Here is a 23931-nt window from a genome sequence, read left to right on the forward strand (position 1 = left end):
AACCTGTCTTTGTGTGGACATCGGCATTCCTGAAGGCCGGCTTCTCTGTTACTCTCATGACTTCATTAATGGTTCTTCACATTGTGAGAGCCTATATGCATTCATTTTACCTAAAATAATTTGAGTTAGATTTATCACTTACAACCATATCTAAAGTGACAGTTAATCTGCTAAGGTAAATTACTTAAACTACTTGAATTAAATACTGAAATTGAACTTTGTGGCTGGAAGTTCTTTTCGAAATAATTTAGTCCAAACTTTCATTCCTACTTCTCTTAAATTTCAAGATTAAGGAGTTCCCAGAAAGGTTCACAGACTTGCCAAAGTCATGTAGATAATGACTGCTCGGAGCCAAGACTAGAAGCTGGCATCTTGAAGCTGTGATGTCACAACCTGGTGTTATAGGGAAGTGGGAATGTAAATCAAAACCAGACACCTCTCTCTCTGTATTCTGTAGGGCTGTAGCTGCTGTTTAATGTTCATACAATATTGACTGCTCATTTTGATCTTATAGTCAAGATGTTCCATTTTTTTTTCCCTTGAAATACAAGTAAATCCAAGCCTCATCATTCAGTTTTTAAGCAGTAGAGTTTTTGGTTTGTTTGTTTTGTTTTGTTTTAGCACACAAACTCGGCTTTACATTAACCCATATTAAATTACCTTTTGGATCAGCCTTTTTTTAGATCTTCCGGAACCTTTATTCTGTCATTTAGCTTATCATCTACTAAACACCCCCCATTTTGTACTATCTGAAAACTTGATAATGAGCTTCCAATATGCTCATTCATATTAAGTGATTCATGAAAATATTTAACAGGGTGGGGCTATATAGAGGCCTTTGACAAGCTACTGGAATCATACATCATTTCAACTTCCAACAAAATGTACCATCATCCAGCTCTCCATGTTCATGAAACTTTGTCAAATGCCTTAAAAAATAAGGATATACAAGGTTCACACCATTTTCTTGATCTACTACAGTAGTAAGAGTAGCAATGAAAAATAATAGTGATGAATACTCATTGAGTCAACAGTCTAAGCATTTTTTCATATATTATTTTAAATGTAATCCTCTCAAAAATTCTATGAAGTAAGTATTATTATCATATTATTATTTTATTACTGTGGAATCATAGTTCCCTGACCAGGGATCAAACCCATGCTCCCTCTATTAGAAGCACAGAATCATAACCACTGGACACCAGAAAAGTCCACTATTATTATTTTAATTTTTGCTATGACAGAATAATTCAGGCTCCCTAGGGCATACACAGGTATGGTTTGGTTTTGGCTAACCACATAATCTTCTAAGTATTATTGTCTTCCTGACTGGTGGGAAAGCAGAAATATACCTGGAGAAACTGGAATGTTGTTGCTGTTGTTTTGAGAGCGTTAGAAGTGAAGGAGATGATTTAGATACCCTCGGGGAGAAATTTTAGGGAAAGGTCCAGGTTAAGTAAGGGGATTTTTGTGAAATTTTTGTTTTGTCGTATATAATTCCCATTTTTTATCAATGCCTTCAAAGTTTGGATTATTATTGTTGCTTTGTGATAAGGCCATTCATGGGAGATTATTCTCCAGGAAGGCCCTGGGTGAGAATAGGGCTAGCCCAAAAGAGCTCTATTACATTTGGGTAACGTGAGAGGCTCAGAGAAGTTTTAGTAAGTGGTGGAAGTAGGATTGAAATTCAACCTCGTTCCACTCCAAGGCCCACTTTCTTCCCTTGTGGGCCTGGGATCAAAACAGGGAGAATAGGGAACCTATCAGCAAGACCCACTTATTTCTTAGTGAATTCAAGGTGGGCCTCATGTTCATCACTTTTCTAAATATTCACATATCATTTGTTTAACTATTTATTCCATAATTTTCCCAAGGAAAAATGTGCTCACTGGCTTATAGTTTCCCAAGGAAAAACGTGCTCATGGGCTTATAGTTTTTTTTCCCCCATCATTATAGGAAATGAGGGGAATTACCTGCAGTCCAGTGGTAAGGACTCTGTGCTGTCACTGGCTGAAGGCCCAGGTTTGATCCCTGGTTGGGGAACTAAAATCCTGTGAGCCATGTGTCTCTGCCAAAAAAAACCCCCCCAAAACCCTCTTGCCAATGTAGGTCCTAGCCTTTCTAATTTGATGATAATTCTCAGTGATAGAAAATGGAAGCAAAGTAGGAGCTGATAAATTCTGCTTTTTTCTCTGCCATATGTTATCATCACACCTTCTGCTCCTTGTTCTTCTTGCTCAGAACCTCAATTTCCCTGATATTGTCTTTATGTATTAGTTCTGTTAAACACTATTATTAAAGTTATTTATTAAACTACATCATAGGCAGTTTAGTACAAAACCTTGCTTTTAAAAATATTTTACCTATTCTGAAGCATTTTTATAGCTGTTCTCTCATGAAACAATAACTGCAAAGTATACTATTTACAACATTTCCTTGAAAATGCAGAATTTCAGACAGTAATTCAACTACTTTATTGTTAAAATGAAAGCCTTTTTTCCCCCAACTTTATTGAGATATAATTGACATAGAACATTGTATACATTTAAGGTGTACAAGCATGATGACTTGATATATTTATATATTGCAAAGTGATAACCACCACAGTGTTAGCTATGCTTCCATCCCGTGTCATACTACCATTTATTTTTTCTGGTGAGAGTACTTAAGATCAACTCTCTTAGCAACTTTCAAGTACATAATATGGTGTTACTAGCTATAATTACCACCGTGCTGTATATTAATTAGATCTCCAGAACTTGTTAATCTTATAGCTAGAAGTTTGTACCCTTTGACCAATATCTTCCCATTTCCCACATTCCCCCAGCCCCTGGTAACCACCACTCTACTCTCTGTTTCTCTGCGTTCAGCTTTTTCAAATTAAAATGGAAACCTGTTTAAATGGTAGGAATAGAAGTTGAGTTCCATCGCGCAGAAAGTACAAAATGATAATGCAGGAAAAAATAAGAAATGCTATATTAATAACACAAATTTTGTTTAGATGATTCCCCCCCACCCCCCAAGTTATTCATTCTCTCTGGAGAGGTAAACTGGCCTTGCATTTTTATACTTGATTTGAATTTCCATAGATTTTCCACTAAAAAAAGATATTTGCATAATTTTGTATTTCCCCAAATAGCTGGCAAGAAATCCTCTTCAAAGTAAGTGGTTAGATTCTATGTTCAGTTGCTTCATTTATGTGACTTTGAAACTCAAAAGAGGTTACTTAGAGCTGACTCACTGGGTCGGCATCTTAGGATTCAGCCACTGTAAAATTTATGCAAGGTTTATGTTCAGCATTTCATGTCTTCTCTGCCTTCCCTAAATTCCCTTAATGTGGCAGGATTTTCAGTTCACTTCAATGAAGTGTTCTAAAACAGCTGCCACATTTAGTACCTGTTATTTGCATTGGATTACAACTATGAGTCAGTCTCTCCCTTTAAGACACTCATAGCCTAGTTGGGAAGATAGTCATATCAATAAAAAAATGCAATAAAAATAGTGTGTTGGCCAAAAAGTTAGTTTGGCATCAGCCATAAGACCGTACAGAAAAAAACAAACGAACTTCTTGGCCAACCCAATACAACCATGTGTGATGTGTGAAACAAGGGAAACGTGCAAAGGAGTGAAATAGTGCAAAGGAGGACACTCTAATTGTGAGGTTCAGAAAAGTGTCACAGAATACTATGAATGTTGCAGTCACAGATATGAAAGAATGAATAGGTATGCAGCAAGAAGTCAAGGTGCAAAGGACATTCCAGATAGCAGATACACCATGTAAAAAACATGATGTGTGTAAAAACAAAGATGACCAATGTTCTAGTGCAATGTGTAAATGGAGTGTGAAGTTAAGATTGTGATGTCATATGTCACATATGCCATGTAAATAAATTTGAACTTTGCCCTGGATGAGAAAGTGAAAGTGTTAGTCTCTCAGTCATGTCTAACTCTTTGAAGCCCCATGGACTGTAGCCTGCCAGGCTCCCCTGTCCATGGAATTCTCCAAGCAAAAATATTGGAATGGGTAGCCATTCCCTTCTCCAGGGGATCTTCCCAACCCAGGGATTGAACCCAGGTCTCCTGCATTGCAGGCAGATTCTTTACCATCTGAGCCACCAGGGAAGCACAAAGTTCCATACAGTCAAAGCTATGGTTTTGCCAGTAGTCATGTATGGATGTGAGAGTTAGATGATGAGAAGGCTGAGCACCGAAGAACTGATGCTTTCCAGTTGTGGGGATGGAGAAGACTCTTAAGAGTCCCTTGGACAGCAAGGAGATCAAATCAGTCAATCCTAAAGGAGATCAACTCTGAATATTCATTTTAAAGACTGATGCTGAATCTGAAGTTCCAATACATTGGACACCTGATGCAAAGAGCTATCTGTTTGGGAAAGGCCCTGATGCTGGGAAAGATTGAGGGCAGGATGAGAAGGAGATACAGAGGATGAGATGGTTGAATGGCATTACTGACTCAATGGACATGAGTTTGAGCAAACTCCAGGAGATAGTGAAGGACATGGAAGCCTGGCCTGCTGCAGTCCATGAGGTCACAAAGAATTGGACACAACTTAGTAACTGAACAATAACTGGATGGTTTTGAATGGAGAAATGACTGGTCAGAGAAGGATCTTTGAAAATCATCCTGGCATCCAGCAATATGGAGGATAACTTACAGAGAGTTGGGCTCAAGGCAGAATCACCATTTAGGAGATTATTGTATTATCCTAGGTCCTGACTGAAGTATTGGTACTAGATTTCTGGTTTATGATTTGGATAGCTTGCTAGCTAGTACTCCTGCTTGAATTCTTCCCACTCTACTGTCTTACATAGCAGTCTGAGTGATTTTTCCCTCCTTTTATTTTGTAAAATTTCACTTGAAAGAATAGTACAATGTATACTGACAGAGCTTTATTCCGGATATATCATGTGCTAACTTTTTGCCACATTTGTGGCTCTCCTCCCTCTTCTCTCTCTCTGGCCCTCTGCACTGCATTTGTGTTGTCAATTTAGCTAAGCTGGAACTACATTTCCCAGAATTCATTTCTGTGCATAGTGTCACAAAGAGTCTTGAGATTCTACATATATAAAAGTCTGCCACAGTTCACGGATCTGGCAGAAGACATGAGACTCCAAGGTTACAGTTAGAGGATTTCGTTACTCACAGCATAGCAGGCTGCATAAGCTTCTTGTTCATACAGCTCCTTTTGTGTCCCCACCTTGACCAAAACACACACACACACAAAACCTCCCTATCTTTTATAATGGATTGCAAGCAAATCTAGGCTTCCTAGGTGCCTCAGTGGTAAAGAATCCACCTGCCAATGCAGGAGACATGGGCTCCATCCAGACATAGGTCAGGAAGATACCCTGGAGGAGGAAATGGCAATCCACTCCAGTAGTCTTGCCTGGAGAATCCCATGGACAGAGGAGCCTGGCAGGCCACAGTCCATAGAGTTGCAAAGAGTTGGACACGACTGAGCAACTGAGTACGCAATGCAAGCAAATCTGCTCAACCTTTGCCTTGGAAGGTGACATCATATTATTGTCTGGTTATACTGCAGAGTAAGGCAATCTGCCCTCTGTCCCAGAGCAGGACACTATCTCTCTCTTCTGCGGCTGTTGACTATAATACAATCTGATATTGCCTTTTTGTCAAGATGTACAGAAGAGTAAGAGAACCATGGAGAACTGTTGCCCAACACATAGCTCCATGACCATGAGGGATTTTTTGCATGAGATTTAGAAGGAGAAAGTGAAGTAGCAGCCATCTTCTTTGTATAATTGTAATGTTAGTGCAGAGTACTAGCAAGTATTAGAGTTGTCTCTTATCTGCTGGCTCATGCTGCCGGTGTGGGCCAGCAGACAGACTAACAGCAACTTTAGCTCCTGCCAGATCTCCTCCACCAGCTTCTCCACCTCCTGGGGAAGATGCCTGAGTAGCCCTTCAATAAAAGACATCAGTTTATTCCTTGCATTATACCCCCATCATTAAAGTTGGAAACTCGGAGGTGATTAAAGACTCACCTCAGTTCCAGTCTATCCTGTTAACTTCACAGATTTCAGTTTGTTCTTGCCTCCCCCAGTTCATATCCATCTTTCTTCTCTGAGTACCTGCCCTGTACAGACTCGAGAAACATACTCAGAAACAAGTCTTATATAATTCAATCAAAATGGTCTAGTACTGGCATAAAAAAATCAGTAAATAGATCAATAGAATAAAATAGAGAGCCCCAAAATAGATCCACACTTATAACATCACTTTTTTCTTTTTTTAAACAAAGGCATCAAAACAATCCGATGAGGAAAGGAAACTTTTTTCAACAAATAATGTTGAAACAATAAGATATCCAACGTTGTTTTAGCTATTTTAGTTTAATGTATTCCTTATAAAATTTAAAATCAGTTTGTCTGTTTCTCCAAAGAGTCTTCAGAAATTTTGATTAAGATTGCATTGACTCTGTAGATCAATTTGGGGGTAATTGACATCTTAACAATTTTGAGTTTTCCAATCCATGAATATCGTATATTTTTCTATTATTTATATCCTTAATTTCTCTCAGTCATGTTTTACTCTTTTGCAATGGAGAGGTCTTGGGCACTTTTTGTTACGTTTATTCCTGATTATGTTCTGGGTGACGCAGTGGTAAAGAATCCACCTGCCAATGCAAGAGACACTAGGGACACAGGGTCAGAAGGATCCCTTGGAGGAGGAAATGGCAACCCTCTCCAGTATTCTTGCCTGGAAATTTCCATGGACAGAGGAGCCCAGCAGGCTTCAGTTCATGGGGTCACAAAGAACTGGACACAACTGAGCGACTGAGTACATAACATACATGTTATTTTTATCTTTTCATTTTTTGGCTATGCCATGCAATTTTCAAGATCTCAGTTCCCTGACCAGCAATTGAACCTGGGCCATGGCAGTGAAAGCCTAGAATCCTAACCAGTAGGCCATCAGGGAACTCTGTAATAATGTTATTTTAATACTTTGTAAATAGTATTTAGGCATCACTGGTGTCTCAATGGTAAAGAATCCTCCTGCCAATGCAGGAGATTCAGGTTTGATCCCTGGGTCAGGAAGATATCCTGGAGAAGGGAATGGCAACCCACTCCAGCATCCTTGCCTGGGAAATCCAATAGACAGAGGAGCCTGGTGGACTACAGTCCTTAGGGTTGCAAAGAGTTGAACACAACGACTAAACAACAACAACAAAAATAATATTTAGTTTTTGTATTTTCCAATAGTTTGTTGCTAAAATGTTGATATCCATTGATTCTTTAACTCTGCTTCCTTGCTAAATTTGTTTAATAATTAAAGCACTTTACTGTGTATTCCTTATGATTTTCTGTGTAACAAATCAATCACATAATCTGCAAATAGAAACAGTTTTACTTTTCCTTTGACTCTCTGTATCTTTTTTTTTCTTGCCTTATTGCATTAACTAATACCTCTTATATAATAGTAATAGAAGTGGTGAATGTGGGTAGTCTATCTTTATGTCCAATCTCAGAGGGAAAGCTTTCCCTAGTCCACCATTAAGTATGATACTAGCTGCAGTGTTTGTACGTGTGTCTACTCTGACTAAGGAAACTCTCTTCTATTCTTAATTTGATGAGACTTTATGTCATGAATGGTTGTTGAATTTTAGCAAATGCATTCTCTGTCTAGATAGACAGGAGATGCATAGCTACATATATTTATATATCTAGATCTATATATATGTTTATATATCTATATAATATATCTGGAGCCTCCTTTTTGTATAGCTTATTCCTCTCTAATGCATTGCCCCGCAGATTTTAACCAACTCAGAGGCTGCAGACTCTCATATCTGCCTCCTCAGTTCAGGAAGATGTCTATTCTCAGCTCAGATTCAAGCTGTTTGTAGTATAATTAGAAAATTGTTCCCAGGCAGAGAGCTGATCAGTCATGGAACTCACCTCATGAGTATCCTTTCTCTCAGAAACTGCAATCTATGCTGTTTACTGTATACTCTCAAAATAGTTGCTTAACATGTTTTGTGCTGTTTTGTGGTTGATTATTCCACTATGAGCAGAAGTGGAAGCCAAATACAGCACCAATTCAAAAATGGTTTTCTCTTTCTCTCTTTTTAATAATTATTTATTTATTGCTGCATGGGGTCTTAGTTGTGGTATGTGGACGGGCTCTTTGTTAGAGCACACAGGCTTAGCTGCCCTGTGGCACGTGGGGTCTTAGTTCCCCAACCAGGAGTTGAACCCTCATCCCCTGCATTGCAAGACAGATTCTTAACCACTAGACCACCAGGTAAGTCCCTGCTCTTTCTCTTAATTATGGAATAACAAGCTTCTTATTTTTTACTTTTCTGTATTTTCCAATTTACTTCAATGAAAAAGTTTTCCCTGAATTCACGAGAAACCTATGGCTTTAAATATATGTATATTTATTTTTTTATACCTATAATTGTCTTGTTTCTGCCCTGGAGTGGACTGTGTGAAACAGTGACGCTCTGTTTCAAAGGCCAACATTGCCTTCCGGGATTGAGCTGAAAAAATCATTAACTAGAAGAACAGTAGAAAAACAAATATTGCACCAAGAAATTGGGACATAATGCTTCTCTTCTAGCAGGATGTCTGTATTCCAGGAAGGAATAGGGGTAAAGGTAAAAAGCAAAAGGAAGTATGAATGCCAAATGAGTTTATCCCCATTCTATTGGTAAGGAAGAATAGGTTGATTGATATTGCATAGACAGTTTGAAATCTCTGCCTAACCATTGAGAGCTAAAAAATCATCTAGGTCATAGTCATTTTGCAAATGAGAAAACTGAGGCCTAGAGAAGTTAGTTTGCCTTCAGTCATACAGCTTATTAATGATAACAAATTGGAGTAGAAAGAGTATGGGGTTTTAGTCAAATATTTCTAATCATATTTTGGTTCTACCACTTCCTAATTGTGCAACTTTGGGTCAAGTTATTTAACTTCTCAGGGTCTGTCTTTTCATTTTCAAAATGATAGTAATCTTACCTATTTCAACTGATTGTTGTGAAAATTAAACATATAAATACATAGCTAATTCCAAATAGATGGTTGGTATTCGATAACTGTTATCTTCGTATTCCTTATATTAATAGTTATTTGCAAAGCAAGGGTGCTGTCTATGATAACTCATGTAGAGACTGTACAGTATGCTACTTTGAATAAAGGAAGTAATAAGATACAAATACTGGAGTCATACCCTTGTTATAAAACCATGGTTCTGGAAACATTTTAAGGATTATGCAGGACAAAGAAATAAACATATTTTAATTTGTATATGTTGATAATACCTGTGATGGTAAATTCTATACCTCTATTTGATGGGGCAACAGGGTGCCCAGATAGTTAGTCAAGCATTATTCTGGGTGTGTATGTGAGGGTGTTTCCGGGTGAGATTAACATTGAATCAGTAGATTAAGTAAAGCAGATTTCCCCCTAATTGAGAGAGTGGGCCTTATCTAATCAGTTGAAGGCCTGAATAGATTAAAAGGCTGACCTTCCTTCAAGTCAGAGAGATTATTTCCTACCTTGAGACTGAACATCAACTCTTTCTGGTTCTCAAGCCTGCCAGCCTTTGGACTGGAACTGAAACATTAACTCTCCTGGTTCTTGTTCCTTTCAACTTGGACTAGAAGTACATCAGCTCTCCTGGACTTCCAACTTAACTACTCACCCTCCAGATCTTGAGACTTCTCAGCCTCCACAATCACATGAGCTGATTCCTTGTAATAATTCTCTTTATAATGATAAATACACACACACATCCTAATGGTTCTTTCTCGGAAGGACACTAATATCATACCAAAGATATACATGTGTACGTACTTATTTCTCTTGTCTTCAGAATAGCCAACAAATAAAAATCTATTTCAGGGAATGCTTATACAAGTCCACAAGAAGTTGGGAAATACTAGGCAACAGCTAACTTCTCACATCTGATAAACCTCTTAAGAATGTATCCGCCTCTCTGAGAGCACTGCTTTTCTCTAAAACAACATGGCTAGTTCCAGGAGAAAGAGAGGTGACTCAGAAGCAGCAGAACCAAAACATACATGTCAATCAACTCATTCCTAAAAGTATTGCCTTGAAGGATAGAAAGTTTGAGCAACTCTTTTGTAACATTTCCAGTTCATGTTGCCTTCAGCCAACTAGCTTTTGCAATTCTCTGTCTATGGCATTCTTTTTAGTGGACTTGGCAGTATCATGAATCATATCCATGATCTGTCTCATGACTGGCTGGTGACTGGTGACAGCTGGATGGGGAATCCATTGAACAGAATACATTTTTCTTTTCTTTTTTTAAAATTTATTTATTTATCTATTTTTTTACTTTACAATATTGTATTGGTTTTGCCATACATTGACATGAATCCTCCATGGGTGTACATGTGTTCCCCTTCCAGAACCCTGCTCCCACCTCCCTCCCCATCCCATCCCTCTGGGTCATCCCGGTGCACCAGCCCCGAGCACCGTGTATCATGCATCGAATCTGGACTGGCGATTCGTTTCACATATGGTAATTTACATGCTTCAGTGCCATTCTCCCATATCATCCCGCCCTCGTCCTATCCCACAGAGTCCAAAATACAGTTCTATACATCTGTGTCTCTTTTGCTGCTCGCATACAGGGTTATCTTTACCGATTTACTAAATTCCATATATATGCATTAGTATACTGTATTGGTGTTTTTCTTTCTGGCTTACTTCACTCTGTATAATAGGCTCCAGTTTCATCCACCTCATTAGAACTGATTCGAATGTACAGAATACATTTTTCTAATCCTTTCATATGTTTGGTCTAAGTGCTATCATCAAGTCAGCATTAAATAAATGTTTTATGATTCTGGTTTTTAAATCTCCAAAATAAAGATAATAATGCCATCTATATATTTTAAAATATGGTAGAAAAATTATAAAACATAAAAGTATTACAAGATAATAGTTTTACTTTTCAGATGAAATGGTGCAAACACAAAATATTATTGTAAAGACTAGAAGGCACTATTTCACTACTGAGGCAGACAATGACTCTACCACAAATTTCTTGTATCATAAACTCCTCCTCTTGCCCAATTTCTATTCAAGAACAAAAAGTATGAGAAACTTTAAGATATGCATTTGTACAATATACTAAGCAGTGCAAAGAAAAGAGAAAAGGAGAACTAATGTATAAAGGACACTATGAAAAAATGTAAATCCAAAAAAAAAAAAAAAAAACCTGCAATAGGTGATAAAGGAGAAGAGGGATAATGAGAAGAAAATGAGGTCAAAGCAAGTTTCTTTTATACAAAGTAATATATGGGAAGTATTTTCAACGTCACAACTGTTTGTTATGTTGTATTGAAAAATCCTGATTTATAATTAGTCACTGGATCTCTAGGTCTGTGTGGGCTTCCCTTTCCAACCTTTTTCATCCATATTATTTCTCTCAACTGCACTTTGCAGAGAGGATGCTGAGGATGTGTCAGACTCCAAAATGAAACAAGGATGAGGGAGGGGGTTTGGAGTTTCTGTGAAAATGCAATTGCTGTTTTGATAGTACTGCTCATTAGAAGGAGAGTAGACAAATTTCCTACTTATATCTCCCTAGATAATTATGTCTGAATGCTTCGTTTTGAGACTTAGAAAGAAATTGAGGGGACTGAGTGACAGAGAACGAAACTGTCCTAGGCTGTGTGGTTAGAGGCTTTTTAAAAAATTTAACTTTTGGAACTTAAGGCTTCACAATAACTTGAGGTTCATTTGTTGTTGTTGGTTGCTGGTGATTTTGCTTTGCTTTCTTTTTCCCTTTCTCTGAAAGAATACCTTCTTCACCTTTTAATTCTTGACAATTAAAGGGATCCAGGAGGAGGCAGCACAGAGCTGGCTGGCTGCTTTGGTTGTGATATAAATTTAAAGAGGGATCTTGAGATTGGATTCTATTAATACTAGTCTATTTCTGAAGTCAACTTAGAAAAGGAAACAGGAACTGAAAGTAACAGATTTGTCCAAATCAAACACTGTACATTTGAGAACCTAGGCAATCATGGTTTGAGACTCTCAGGAGATTTTTACTGTGCTTTAAGGACAAGGAAATCAAAATGCCTCATTTAGCACATTTAAATTGGAGTTTAAAACACCTGACTAAACAATTTCTCAACAGTAAATACTCTGTTAGACTATAAGCTCTCTGTGAATCATGTCTCATATCTTCTGCACCTCACTGTCTATACCCATAATGACTGGCATATAGCAGATGCTCAATAGTTGAATGAATGAACATGGAAACATTGTCCTGGTATTAGTCATTCAGGCTATCAACTGTCTTGGCTTTCTTTTTTTTTCTTTGATGTTTTTTTGTCCTTGCTTTCTTTGGACCATGCTCTTATGATGGAAAATATTAATTAACTATCTCTTTCACACTTCTTATCAGGAGTAGTGTCTGAGTCCAAAGAATATAATTGAGGCTGGTGTGAATCTCTGTGTAAGAGGGAGAGAGGAGACCTCAATAGCCAGTAAGTAAATCTGTGGTGCCCTCAAACTCCATGGAAGAGTAGGAAAAAGAAGCCGTTGGTCATTGGAAAGTTAACTCAACAGTGAGTCTTGATGACAGAGGACACATTCTTTCTTCATTATGAATCTAGACTTTGATGCCTTCAATAAAAACCATTAATGCAAGTCCCTGGGTGTAATAGTCACCTTGTATATGACCCAGGGAATGGCAGTATTGCTTCCCACCTAGTTGAAGTTCAGAAAGTTCTTGTCCAGCAAGAGCACATTAGTGTTGATATGCAATATAGTCAGCCTTCTTGAGGGGATTTGTGCGGCCTTCCTTCGGTCTTGTAATCCGTATTTGAGTCTATCGGGCTAGACTGACTATGCCAAAGCCTTTGACTGTGTGGATCACAATAAACTGTGGAAAATTCTGAAAGAGATGGGAATACCAGATCACCTGACCTGCCTCTTGAGAAACCTGTATGCAGGTCAGGAAGCAACAGTTAGAACTGGACATGGAACAACAGATTGGTTCCAAATAGGAAAAGGAGTACGTCAAGGCTGTATATTGTCACCCTGCTTATTTAACTTATATGCAGAGTACATCATGAGAAATGCTGGGCTGGAAGAAACACAAGCTGGAATCAAGATTGCTGGGAGAAATATCAGTAACCTCAGATATGCAAATGACACCACCCTTATGGCAGAAAGTGAAGAGGAACTAAAAAGCCTCTTGATGAAAGTGAAAGAGGAGAGTGAAAAAGTTGGCTTAAAGCTCAACATTCAGAAAACTAAGATCATGGCATCTGGTCCCATCAGTTCATGGGAAATAGATGGGGAAACAGTGGAAACAGTGTCAGACTTTATTTTTCTGGGCTGCAAAATCACTGCAGATGGTGATTGCAGCCATGAAATTAAAAGATGCTTACTCCTTGGAAGGAAAGTTATGACCAACCTAGATAGCATATTAAAAAGCAGAGACATTACTTTGCCAACAAAGGTCCATCTAGTCAAGGCTATGGTTTTTCCAGTGGTCATGTATGGATGTGAGAGTTGGACTGTGAAGAAAGGTGAGCGCTGAAGAATTGGTGCTTTTGAACTGTGGTGTTGGAGAAGACTCTTGAGAGTCCCTTGGACTGTAAGGAGATCCAACCAGTCCATCCTAAAGGAGATCAGTCCTGGGTGTTCATTGGAAGGACTGATGTTCAAGCTGAAACTCCAATATTTTGGCCACCTGATGCGAAGAGTTGACTCATTGGAAAAGATCCTGATTCTGGGAAGGATTGAGGGCAGGAGGAAAAGGGGACAACAGAGGATGAGATGGCTGGATGGCATCACCGACTCGATGGACATGGGTTTGGGTAAACTCCGGGAATTGGTGATGGACAGGGAGGCCTGGCGTGCTGCGATTCATGGGGTCGCAAAGAGTAAGACAAGACTGAGCGACTGAACTGAACTGAGGGCAGATTGAGGGAGAAAGGTCCAAGGGATGAATCTCTTCCTATGAAAGGAACAGGAGCAGTGTTTTTTTTCCCCCCAGGTGTCTTGTGGGGTTGTAGGACTGAGTGTCTTGGAGGTGCTTGGGGGAGAGGAAGGGGCAGAGCCTGGAATTTCCTGTTAGGAATGGAGGGGAGGGCACAATGAGGACTCCCTCCTAATGAAATCTTTGAGTGCTTTTCCTCTTGGAATGCAAGGGAAATTTCAAGTTAGCTGATATGAAATTAAAAGATGCTTACTCCTTGGAAGGAAAGTTATGACCAACCTAGACAGCATATTAAAAAAGCAGAGATATTACTTTGCCAACAAAGGTCCATCTAGTCAAGGCTATGATTTTTCCAGTAGTCATGTATGGATGGTGAGAGTTGGACTATAAAAAAAGCTAAGCGCAGAAGAATTGATGCTTTTGAACTGTGGTGTTGCGGAAGACTCTTGAGAGTCCCTTGGACTGCAAGGAGATCCAACCAGTCCATCCTAAAGGAGATCAGTCCTTGGTGTTCATTGGAGGGACTGATGTTGAAGCTGAAACTCCCATATTTTGGCCACCTGATGCGAAGAGCTGAAAAGACCCTGATGTTGGGAAAGATTGAAGGCAGGAGGAGAAGGGGATGACAGAGGATGAGATGGTTAGATGGCATCACCGACTCAATGGACATGAGTTTGGGTAAACTCTGGGAGTTGGTGATAAACAGAGGCCTGGCGGTGCTGCGGTTCATGGGGTTGCAAAGAGTCAGACACGACTGAGCGACTGAACTGAACTGAACTGATATGTTAATGCCTGCCTCTTCTATATTATAATTCTCCTATACAAATAATTAAGCTCTATTCCAGCAGAGTCTGTTTAGTTGTGGAGGCTGAAAGGACAGAGTAGTGAGGGGGAAAGAGTTCTTCTACCATATTCTTTTTTTGGGGGGTATTTATTTGGCTGCACTGGGTCTTAGTTGCGGCACGTGAGATCCTCGATCTTTGTTGTGGCATACAGAATATTTAGTTGTGGCATGAGAGCTTTTTGTTGTGGCATGTGGGATCTAGTTCCCTGACCAGGCCACCTGTGTTTGGAGTATGGAGTCTTAGCCACTGGATCTCAAGGGAAGGCCCTACAATATTCTTTTTAAGCACTCCAGTAGAGAAAGGGTATAAACCTAGCAGGCAGATTGTGGGTCTTAACTGGAGGCCTCAGCTCTTTGTCAAATGGACCTCTTCCTACAATGTGCCAACTGACTTTCCCACAATGAGTGACCCAAGAAAGACCAACACAAAAGTTAGCATTTATGACCTAACCTTGAAGTGGCACACCATCTGATACACTGTGGAAAAGCACTGCAGAAGGGAGGAAATACCATGAGACAAGGATCATGGGGGCCTAGCTTGGAATTTGGCTACCATCGATGAAATTCCTAAATGTATTTGATTATAAAACCTTTTTTAAAAATGAGAATTTCCTGGGACTGTTGTTCTATGAAACACATTTTAGGAAATGCTTTTATATTTTATAGGTAACCGAAGTCCATTGGAGTTTCTACACGACTGTAGCATGAATCTATGTTTTGAAACACTGATGGCAGAAACATGCTGAATGAATCTAAGGAAGAGTAAAGATTAAAGTTAGAGAGATTCCAGTTAGGTAGTTTGGCAGTGTTGTGCATGAGAGGTGATAGCAATGGCAAATGGAAATTGGGGATGGAAAGACGAACCAAAGTGAGATACATTGTAGAGGCAGAAACAACAGAACAATATGATTATGAAAGAGGGAGGCATCCAAAATGACTCAGATTTCTAGCTTAAGTGATTAGGACCATGATGAGTCCAAGAGCCAACACTGGAAATACAGAGTGAGGATCAGGTTTGGGAGTGGCTTTGATGAATTCAGTTCTAGATATCTTGAAATTTTGTGCCAGTCAGGAGCCTATTTACATGAGCACATCAATGAATACATTTTTGTCCACAAGCAGCAAAAACCCCTACTCAAAATGGCTGAAATGATAAAGGCAATATTTCACTCACAAATTGGAAATCTAAAGGTGGGATTGGCTTTAGGGTTGACCTAAAGTGTCTCCAATTCCATTTTCCAGTGGTTCCTTTGGCTCTTCTCTCTCCCATATGTCAGCTTCTTCCTTGGGCTGATTTTTAAGAATGCTGCAACTCTTCTGGCCTCACACCTGCAGGTGACTATATTGGAGAACAAAGAGGCCATCTCACCTGTGGATTAGTGTTTCCTCACTTGTCAGAGCCTAGATTGAATCTCATGCCCAGCACGATTCACTCCCTGAGGCCAGAGGAATGCTTTGTGCTCATTTAAATCAATTACTAGCAAGGTGGTTGGATAGGATTCTTAGACCAATGAAACCTACTGCTAGAACTAGGGTGTAATGGTTGGAGGAAATAAAATCCACGAGAATGAGCCCCACGGGCAACTGTAAATGTGATTCCAGAGCACAAAGCCAGGCAGATTTGGAAGTCATCTGCACTGATGTTAATTTGAGGACTTGGGAGAATTTGAGATCACTTAGGGTGACAGTGCATGGTAAGAACAAGAGAACGTTGAGGAGCAGTTGCATTAAAGGGTCAATGCTGAGTGATGGGAACCAACCAAAAAAGTGAGGCATGCCCAGAGAGGCCAGTATTTGTGGAACCAGGGCAGTAATGGCTTCTCTGTAACTATGAGAGGGGCAAAAGAGTTTACTTTTCATTTGTTTTTTTCTTATCTCTCCAACTAAGTACAGTTCATAGGCAAATGCCATGTCACATGGCATCATCAACTCAATGGACATGAATTTCAGCAAGCTCCAGGAGATGGTGAAGGACAGGGAAGTCTGTCATGCTGCAGTCCATGGGGTGGCAAAGAGTCAGACACAACTGAGTGACTGAACAACAGCATGTCATTTATTACCTTTCCTTTTTTTCTCTCACTCAGAATGTCCCTCAGAGTAAGTCTCATATGTATATATATATACATACACACATATATATATGACAAATGCTCAGTAGTTATCTGTTGATTGTTTTTTGTTGTTGCTATTAATTTTTTTATTATGGTGAGAAATTTGGCTAAGAAAGCACATTGTGTGAATGTATAGGAAAAAGTACAACCAAAACAAGCAAGAACATTTGAGGAACTCTGGATCTTATTTAGATTCAAACATTGGTGTCATATTTAAAAGAAAAATTTTCAAACTAAAAGTTATTTCTGTGCTAGTAAAACCAGTAAGAAGCATCTCCTGAGTACACTGTTGTCTTCAGAAACATTGTTTGAAACATATTTACTACAAATATGACAAAATTGTTTAAAATGTAAAATTTTGCATTTGGAAAGAAAGTCACCTTACATAATGTCAATTTAGTGGTTCTTTTGTTGCTTTTCTCCTCTCAGAATATGAGTTTAAATGTGTATATTTTGCATATAAGTAAGATAAGGGCAAAGAAGTACCTCTTTATCAGACAGACATCTAATTGTATCATGCAGTGTCTTCTGAAAACTTGTGTAGGCAGGGTTTATTTTACTTTATTGAAAGGAATTAGCATCTAATAAAATCCCCAGCAAACTAGGAAGCATCGGGAATCATACTGTGAGTCAATTAACCTTTTAATTGATTGATTCTCTAAGATTATAGCATCTACTCCATGCACAGTTTACAATTAACGCTGGATAATGATGATAGAGAAACTGTTATACAAGTAGAAATGTAATCGACGCTATGACACATAAATTATGTGCAACTTATAGAAAAAAAGAGGTAGAATAAATTCTTTATGATGAATTCTTCATTTGAAGTAATCATTTTTGGATGATTAAGTCTAGCAAGTTGTTTTATTTTCAGAAATTTTTTCTCCAGTGTTGCTCCTAACCACTCTGCACCAGTCATGAAACAATGGCCTGTGGAGATGAGAGTTTTAGAGAAAAGAGATTAGAAGTTCTGGCTCTGAAGTCAGAGTGTTGAAATGACATTTTTTTTCTCAGTTTCCTCATCTGTAAAAAAGTAATAATGTTATCTGTTGCATTATGGTGAGAATTACACACACCATGAGGGCTGGCAAATAAAAAATGCTCAGCAATTGCTGGCAACTGACTGTTAGGTTTTATTTTAGACTATCCCCGATGACTTATCTACTCTGCAAGTAATTGGTAGACAGAGTCATCTATGATTTAATGGCAATTGCTGCTTATATGATTTCCAGTATTTGGGTGGAGAACTGTTTATCAAAGCCAAGGACTCTGTGTTCTGTTTCTGTGTCATGTTTATTCAGTCATTAAGTAACCTCAGTGTCTGTCTTTGGCCCTCTATTACTCAGTATCTATGATTTAATTGTTGAAAATGATATCTGAACCCAAATTATGTTTGTAAGTCAGGTCAGTCTTTCCATAGAGAAAGCAGGCCTCCACCCAAATAAATCATTTTGCTCAGAAAACTGCATCCTAGATTTTGTCCCTGGTTCAAATAAAAATACTTTGATTTTTATATGTTTAGAGTAAGACTTCTTTATTTTTCACACTGTGCTTTCAAATTCTTGCCCAAATATAATCTTTTTCATTCTTACCATTTGGATCTAGGTGATCTTATGCTGTCTCAAAACTTTTGCCTTAGCCCTAGACAACTTACATTCGAGAACTGAAAATTCTGTGGGAGGTATCTGTTTCCAACTTCTTCTCATTTCAATTCATGTTGGATGCTACAGAGTACTGGGTTGGCCATAAAGATCATTTGAGTTTTTCCATAAAAGCATACTGAAAACTCCAAAAAAATTTTTTGGCCAACCTAATATTTCATCAGACGTACCAATTTATTCATGAATACCTCTCCTTAAACTTCCTCGGAGTCTCATTTAATTAAATTATTTGGCCACACTAGGAACAGAACCCGGGCCCTCGGCAGTGAAAGCATGGAGTCCTAACTGCCAGAGAATTCCCATCAGAGTCTCATTTTAGACATGAACCATGGTGCCCTTAGCTTGAAGTTAGGAGAGAATGTAGGATTGAATGTTTTAAATATCATTATATCATTCGTTGAAATCTGACTGTAGTTTTGGCCAACCATGCTGTGATATCATAGCAGCTGAAAGTTTAGCCAAGTATTTTAATTTCAGATAGGCTTCTGTGTTGAAGATGGTTCTAACTGGAATTGGAGCAGCCAGTGTTGACTCTCCTCTCAAGTAGTGAGGGGGCTAGTGTCAAAATATTCTGCTTATTATTTTTTCTCCTAATTAGGTAATATTACCTCCTTTTGTCATTTTTTCTTACCTTTTAAACAGAGCCCCTGATGATAGCCTAACCTCATGACCTTATTGTCTTAGAATAATTTATTTAATGTGCAATATCTATATGTGCACTAACAGTAGTAGTTTATAAATAAAGTTTTACTGCTAAAAAAGATTCAAAGGACTCTAAATGACAATGCTTATAAATTTACAGTTTACTATAGGAAAAGAATATATCCATGGTATTAAAGTAAGGATTGTTGTTATTGTTCAGTCTCTCAGTTGTGTCTGACTCTTTGTGACCCCATCGACTGCAGCATGTCAGGCTTCCTTGTCCTTCGCTATCTCTCAGAGTTTGCTCAAACTCATTGTGTTGATGATGCCATCCAACCATCTTATCCTCTGTTGCTTCCTTCTCCTCCTGTCCTCAATCTTTCCCAGCATCAGGGTTTTTTCCAGTGAGTTGGCTCTTTCCATCAGGTGGCCAAAGTATTGGAGCTTCAGCCATCAGTCCTTCCAATGAGTATTCAGGTTTGATTTCCTTTAGGATTGACTGGTCTGATCTTGGTAGTCCAGGGGAATCTCAAGAGTCTTCTCCTGCACCACAGTTAAAAAAAAAAAGTAAAGATTGCATCCCTGCAAAGGCTGTTTCACTGTAAGGGGTCCAGAGAGGGCAGGTTGGGCTGCTTTGTTCACCCTCTATAACAGCTGAGGTCAGACCCAGGGCTCAGGAGCCACCGATGTAAACACAGACTACTTTGAAAGCAGAAAGCTCCAAATGGAGTCTTAGACAGAGTCTTTTAAATTTGCTGGTCACATAGACATATTCCTGCTAAATAACCAGTCTCAATGACAGAGCTGAGTCCAGATGTAAAACACTGATCTCTTAATAATCAATGTTGCCAAAGTGGTACAAACCACAACAACCCTGAAACTCCTCCAACTTGTGGTTTCAAATCAACACTATCAATCAATATGTTTCATGACTTGACAAGGGTCAGTGCCATGCAAGAACTTTAGCAAAACAGTTCAGGTTGATTCCTGGCCTGTTGTAATTAACTGTCACAGTAAGGTCTACCACCCTGATCTGTGTTTCAAGACCTTTCTACGACAAAACAATTATCCTTAATTTAACCAAGATTAACTTGCCTTACTATCAAAACGCACATACAGGTTCTAAACATGTGCAGTCATCAGTGAGGAGTTGGTATAGATTTAAACAGAAGCTAAACCATCCAATAATAATAGCACAAATTTTCTCATATTTTATACTGACTTCATAATTCATTTGCCTCTCTGATCTATAGCTATCTGAACTTTAAGGTATATACCAGCTGAATGATTAAAAATCATAATCAATCTATCATTAATTAAGTCTACATCTTCCTTAGGTCAATTCTTCTCCATAGAAATAATGTCTTGTGAAAGAAAAATCAAAAGACATAGCCACATTGGTATTTTTCTGTGTGGTCATAGTTAGAGCTCCCCTTTTTGCACTCATTTTGAGAATGTAGACTACTTCTGGAAGTTAATATTTCATTCAGCTCACTTCTTGGCTCTTCAAAAGAGAAAAAAGTTTTGTCAGAGTCCTTCTCCCCAAAAGCATTGAAGTCCAAGTTGACAGAATATTATTCTTTTATTTTCAGCCTCATCAGAATTGTTGGCTTTTCCTTTTCATGAAACCCATATATTGGCTTCTTTCCTCTCATCAGTAATTTCACCTTGCTTTCATTAATCATTAATTTTAATCCAAGTCTTTCCCCTATTAGATCCCTGTGGTTCAACCACTGAGCTTGTCTATATGACTGGTAGCGAGCTCATCTTGGCTGGATATGGCTGGACTTCCCTTTCAGTCCATTCCTAATTGTATGAGGTCAGATTGGATAAGTAGAGAAAATGGGGCTCTCCTGTCCAAGGGCAAAGAAACATTGTTACAGTTAACCCAGCCTGTGGAAATGGGGGAAAGGATAATCTATCCCACTAATCTCTTTGGAATTCTTGCATTAGATTCAAAATAATAACAGTATCTTGTTTTGCATTGTCAGCCTCTGGAGCTTTTAGTTACACACCTGGTCTGCTGCTGCTGCTGCTGCTAAGTCGCTTCAGTCTGTCCGACTCTGGGCGACCACATAGACGGCAGCCCACCAGGCTCCCCCATCCCCGGGATTCTCCAGGCAAGAACACTGGAGTGGGTTGCCATTTCCTTCTCCAATGCATGAAAGTGAAAAGTGAAAGTGAAGTCGTTCAGTCGTGTCTGACTCTTCGAGACCCCATGGACTGCAGCCTACCAGGCTCCTCTGTCCGTGGGATTGTCCAGGCAAGAGTACTGGAGTCGGGTACCATTGCCTAGTCTAGAGACTATGAATTTGGCATTTGTCATAGACCGAATTTTGTGTATCCCCTCAAATTAATACGTTAAACCCTACCTCAAGTGTGACGATATTAGGAGGTGAGGTCTTTGGGAGGTAATTAGGATTAAATGAAATTATGAGGGCAGAGTGCTTCCCTGGTGGCTCAGATGGTAAAGAATCTGCCTGCAATGCAGGAGACGTGGGTTTGATGCATGGGTTGAGAAGATCCCTTGGAGAAGGAAATGGTTACCCACTCCAGTATTCTTGCCTGGAGAATTCCATGGACAGAGGAGCCTGGCAGGCTGCAGTCCATGGAGTCACAAAGAGTTGGACACGACTGAGTGGCTGAGCACACTTTATGAGGGCAGAGCTCATGAATGGGATTAGTGCCCTTATAAGAGTCAGGAGGGAGCTTGTGGCTGCCTGCTTTCTGCCTTGTAAGAACAAAGCAGATGGCAGTTTGCAACCTGGAGGAGAGTCCTCACCAGAATCTAACCCTGCCAGCACCATGATCTCCAACTTCCAGCCTCCAGAACTGTTGTTCATAAAGCGTTCAGTCAATGACACTTCGTTACAGCAGCCCAAACAAAGCATTGAAAAAGAAAACTATGGAAGATTCGCAGTTAAATTCCTGCATCATTCTGTACTCTATTTTCCCTACTTCCATAGTAAAAACAATGTATCTAAGGGAGACATGACTTAAGTCACCTTTGTGTTAAATTGCAAACTACAAGTTATAGGTTCGTGGACCAATCCTTCAATCTGTCATCACCCCTACACCTTTTTAAGCAGTTGTGTTTAGTTTCAATTGTCTGTTAATCTACTACTTTGAGTGTTATAAGGAATATGGTAAATCCAGTCCATTGAATGTGGTGTTTCTTTGCCTATTTTAGTACCATGTGGGCAGAGAAGTGAGTGTCTTGATCCAAGGAAATGTAACTAGGAAGGCTAAACTGGTACAATATCTTTGTTCTAACTTTTTGATAGTATTCAAAGCATTGGCTTCAGTTACTAGGTATGTAAAGCCAAACCCAAAATATGAGTCAAGTTTTGTTAATATCCATCTAAGTTCCGCCCAGGCAAAAGAGTCAGTATTATCTACTTGCTAGCTATGAGTTGGATCTTCTCTCCTGGGAGTATGTCCCAGGGCTGTTTGCAAACACTGCCTTTTTGATGGCAAACGGAATATTTATTATTAATGGTTTAAGCTTCAGTAAGGGCCACTGATAAATTTGTCATTTGATCCATTGATGCATAATTTGAATTCCTCCATGTAGACTCATTTCATGTACCCAGGTTGCCAATTCAAGTGGTCAAACTAAATCATCAACTTAGTTGATTTGTTGATTCCTTGCATAAGGCTTCTTCGGTGATTCTTTGGTGAGCATCAACATGTACCACTTTGGTTTGCTCTTAGAATTTACATAAAGATTTTCAAAGAGCAGTATCCCTTTTATCACCCAGTCATCTATGGTCCGCTTGCCAGGTTAAATTGCAAATCCACTGGTCAAGAGTCAGTATACACTCAAAAAGTAGAATGTTTACTTGTATCTAATTCTTCTGTCATTGCCAGGAATACATCCTATAATTTAGCCCCCTGGACCAAGTTGTTTTTATCTTCCTTCATGAGAATTTTACTATATGTTAGCAGGCTGCAACTTTCCATACTGAGCCATGACCTTCAATTCTGGAACTGCTAGAATCAAAACTTTCCAAAAAGCAAATACAATTTACATCTTGGAAATCTTTCAGAAGTCAAAGCAAACTAAAACTATGACCATTAAAGTTCAGATCATGAGATGACAGATAATTCTGGTAGATATTAATTAAGTATGAATGATAGTGAGTTTAGAAATTAAATGATGCATAAATTTGCATAGATATATTTCCCAATCAGAGCTTACAATAATTAAAAAAATGAGGAGAAAATAGTCTTTTCAACAAATGGCACTCAGACAACTGGGTCTCCACATGCAAAAGAATTAACTTGGACCCTTAACTCACACCATAAAAAATTAATTTGAAATGGATCATAAAACTAAGAGCTAAAGATATAAATCTCATAGGAAAATATAGGGGCAAATCTTCATGACCTCAAATTAGGCAATAGTTTATTAAGTGTGGCACCAAAAGCAAAAAAAAAAAATGATAAACTGGACTTCAACAAAATTTAAAAGCTTCGTGCTTCAAAGGACACTATCAAGAAAATAAAAAAGACAACCCACTGAATAAGAGAAAATATTTGCAAATCATATATCCGATAAAGGATATTTTATCCAGGGTATATAAAGAACTCTTACAACTCAACAATAAAAAGATAATTTGATTTAGAAGTGTGTGAAAAATATAAATAGGTCATTTTTTCCAAAGAAGAGATGCAAATAGATAATAAGCACACGCA

The sequence above is a fragment of the Giraffa tippelskirchi genome, chromosome 1 (genome assembly GCF_054371585.1).
Source record: "Giraffa tippelskirchi isolate mGirTip1 chromosome 1, T2T-mGirTip1v1.2.pri, whole genome shotgun sequence".
Taxonomy (NCBI): Eukaryota; Metazoa; Chordata; class Mammalia; order Artiodactyla; family Giraffidae; genus Giraffa; species Giraffa tippelskirchi.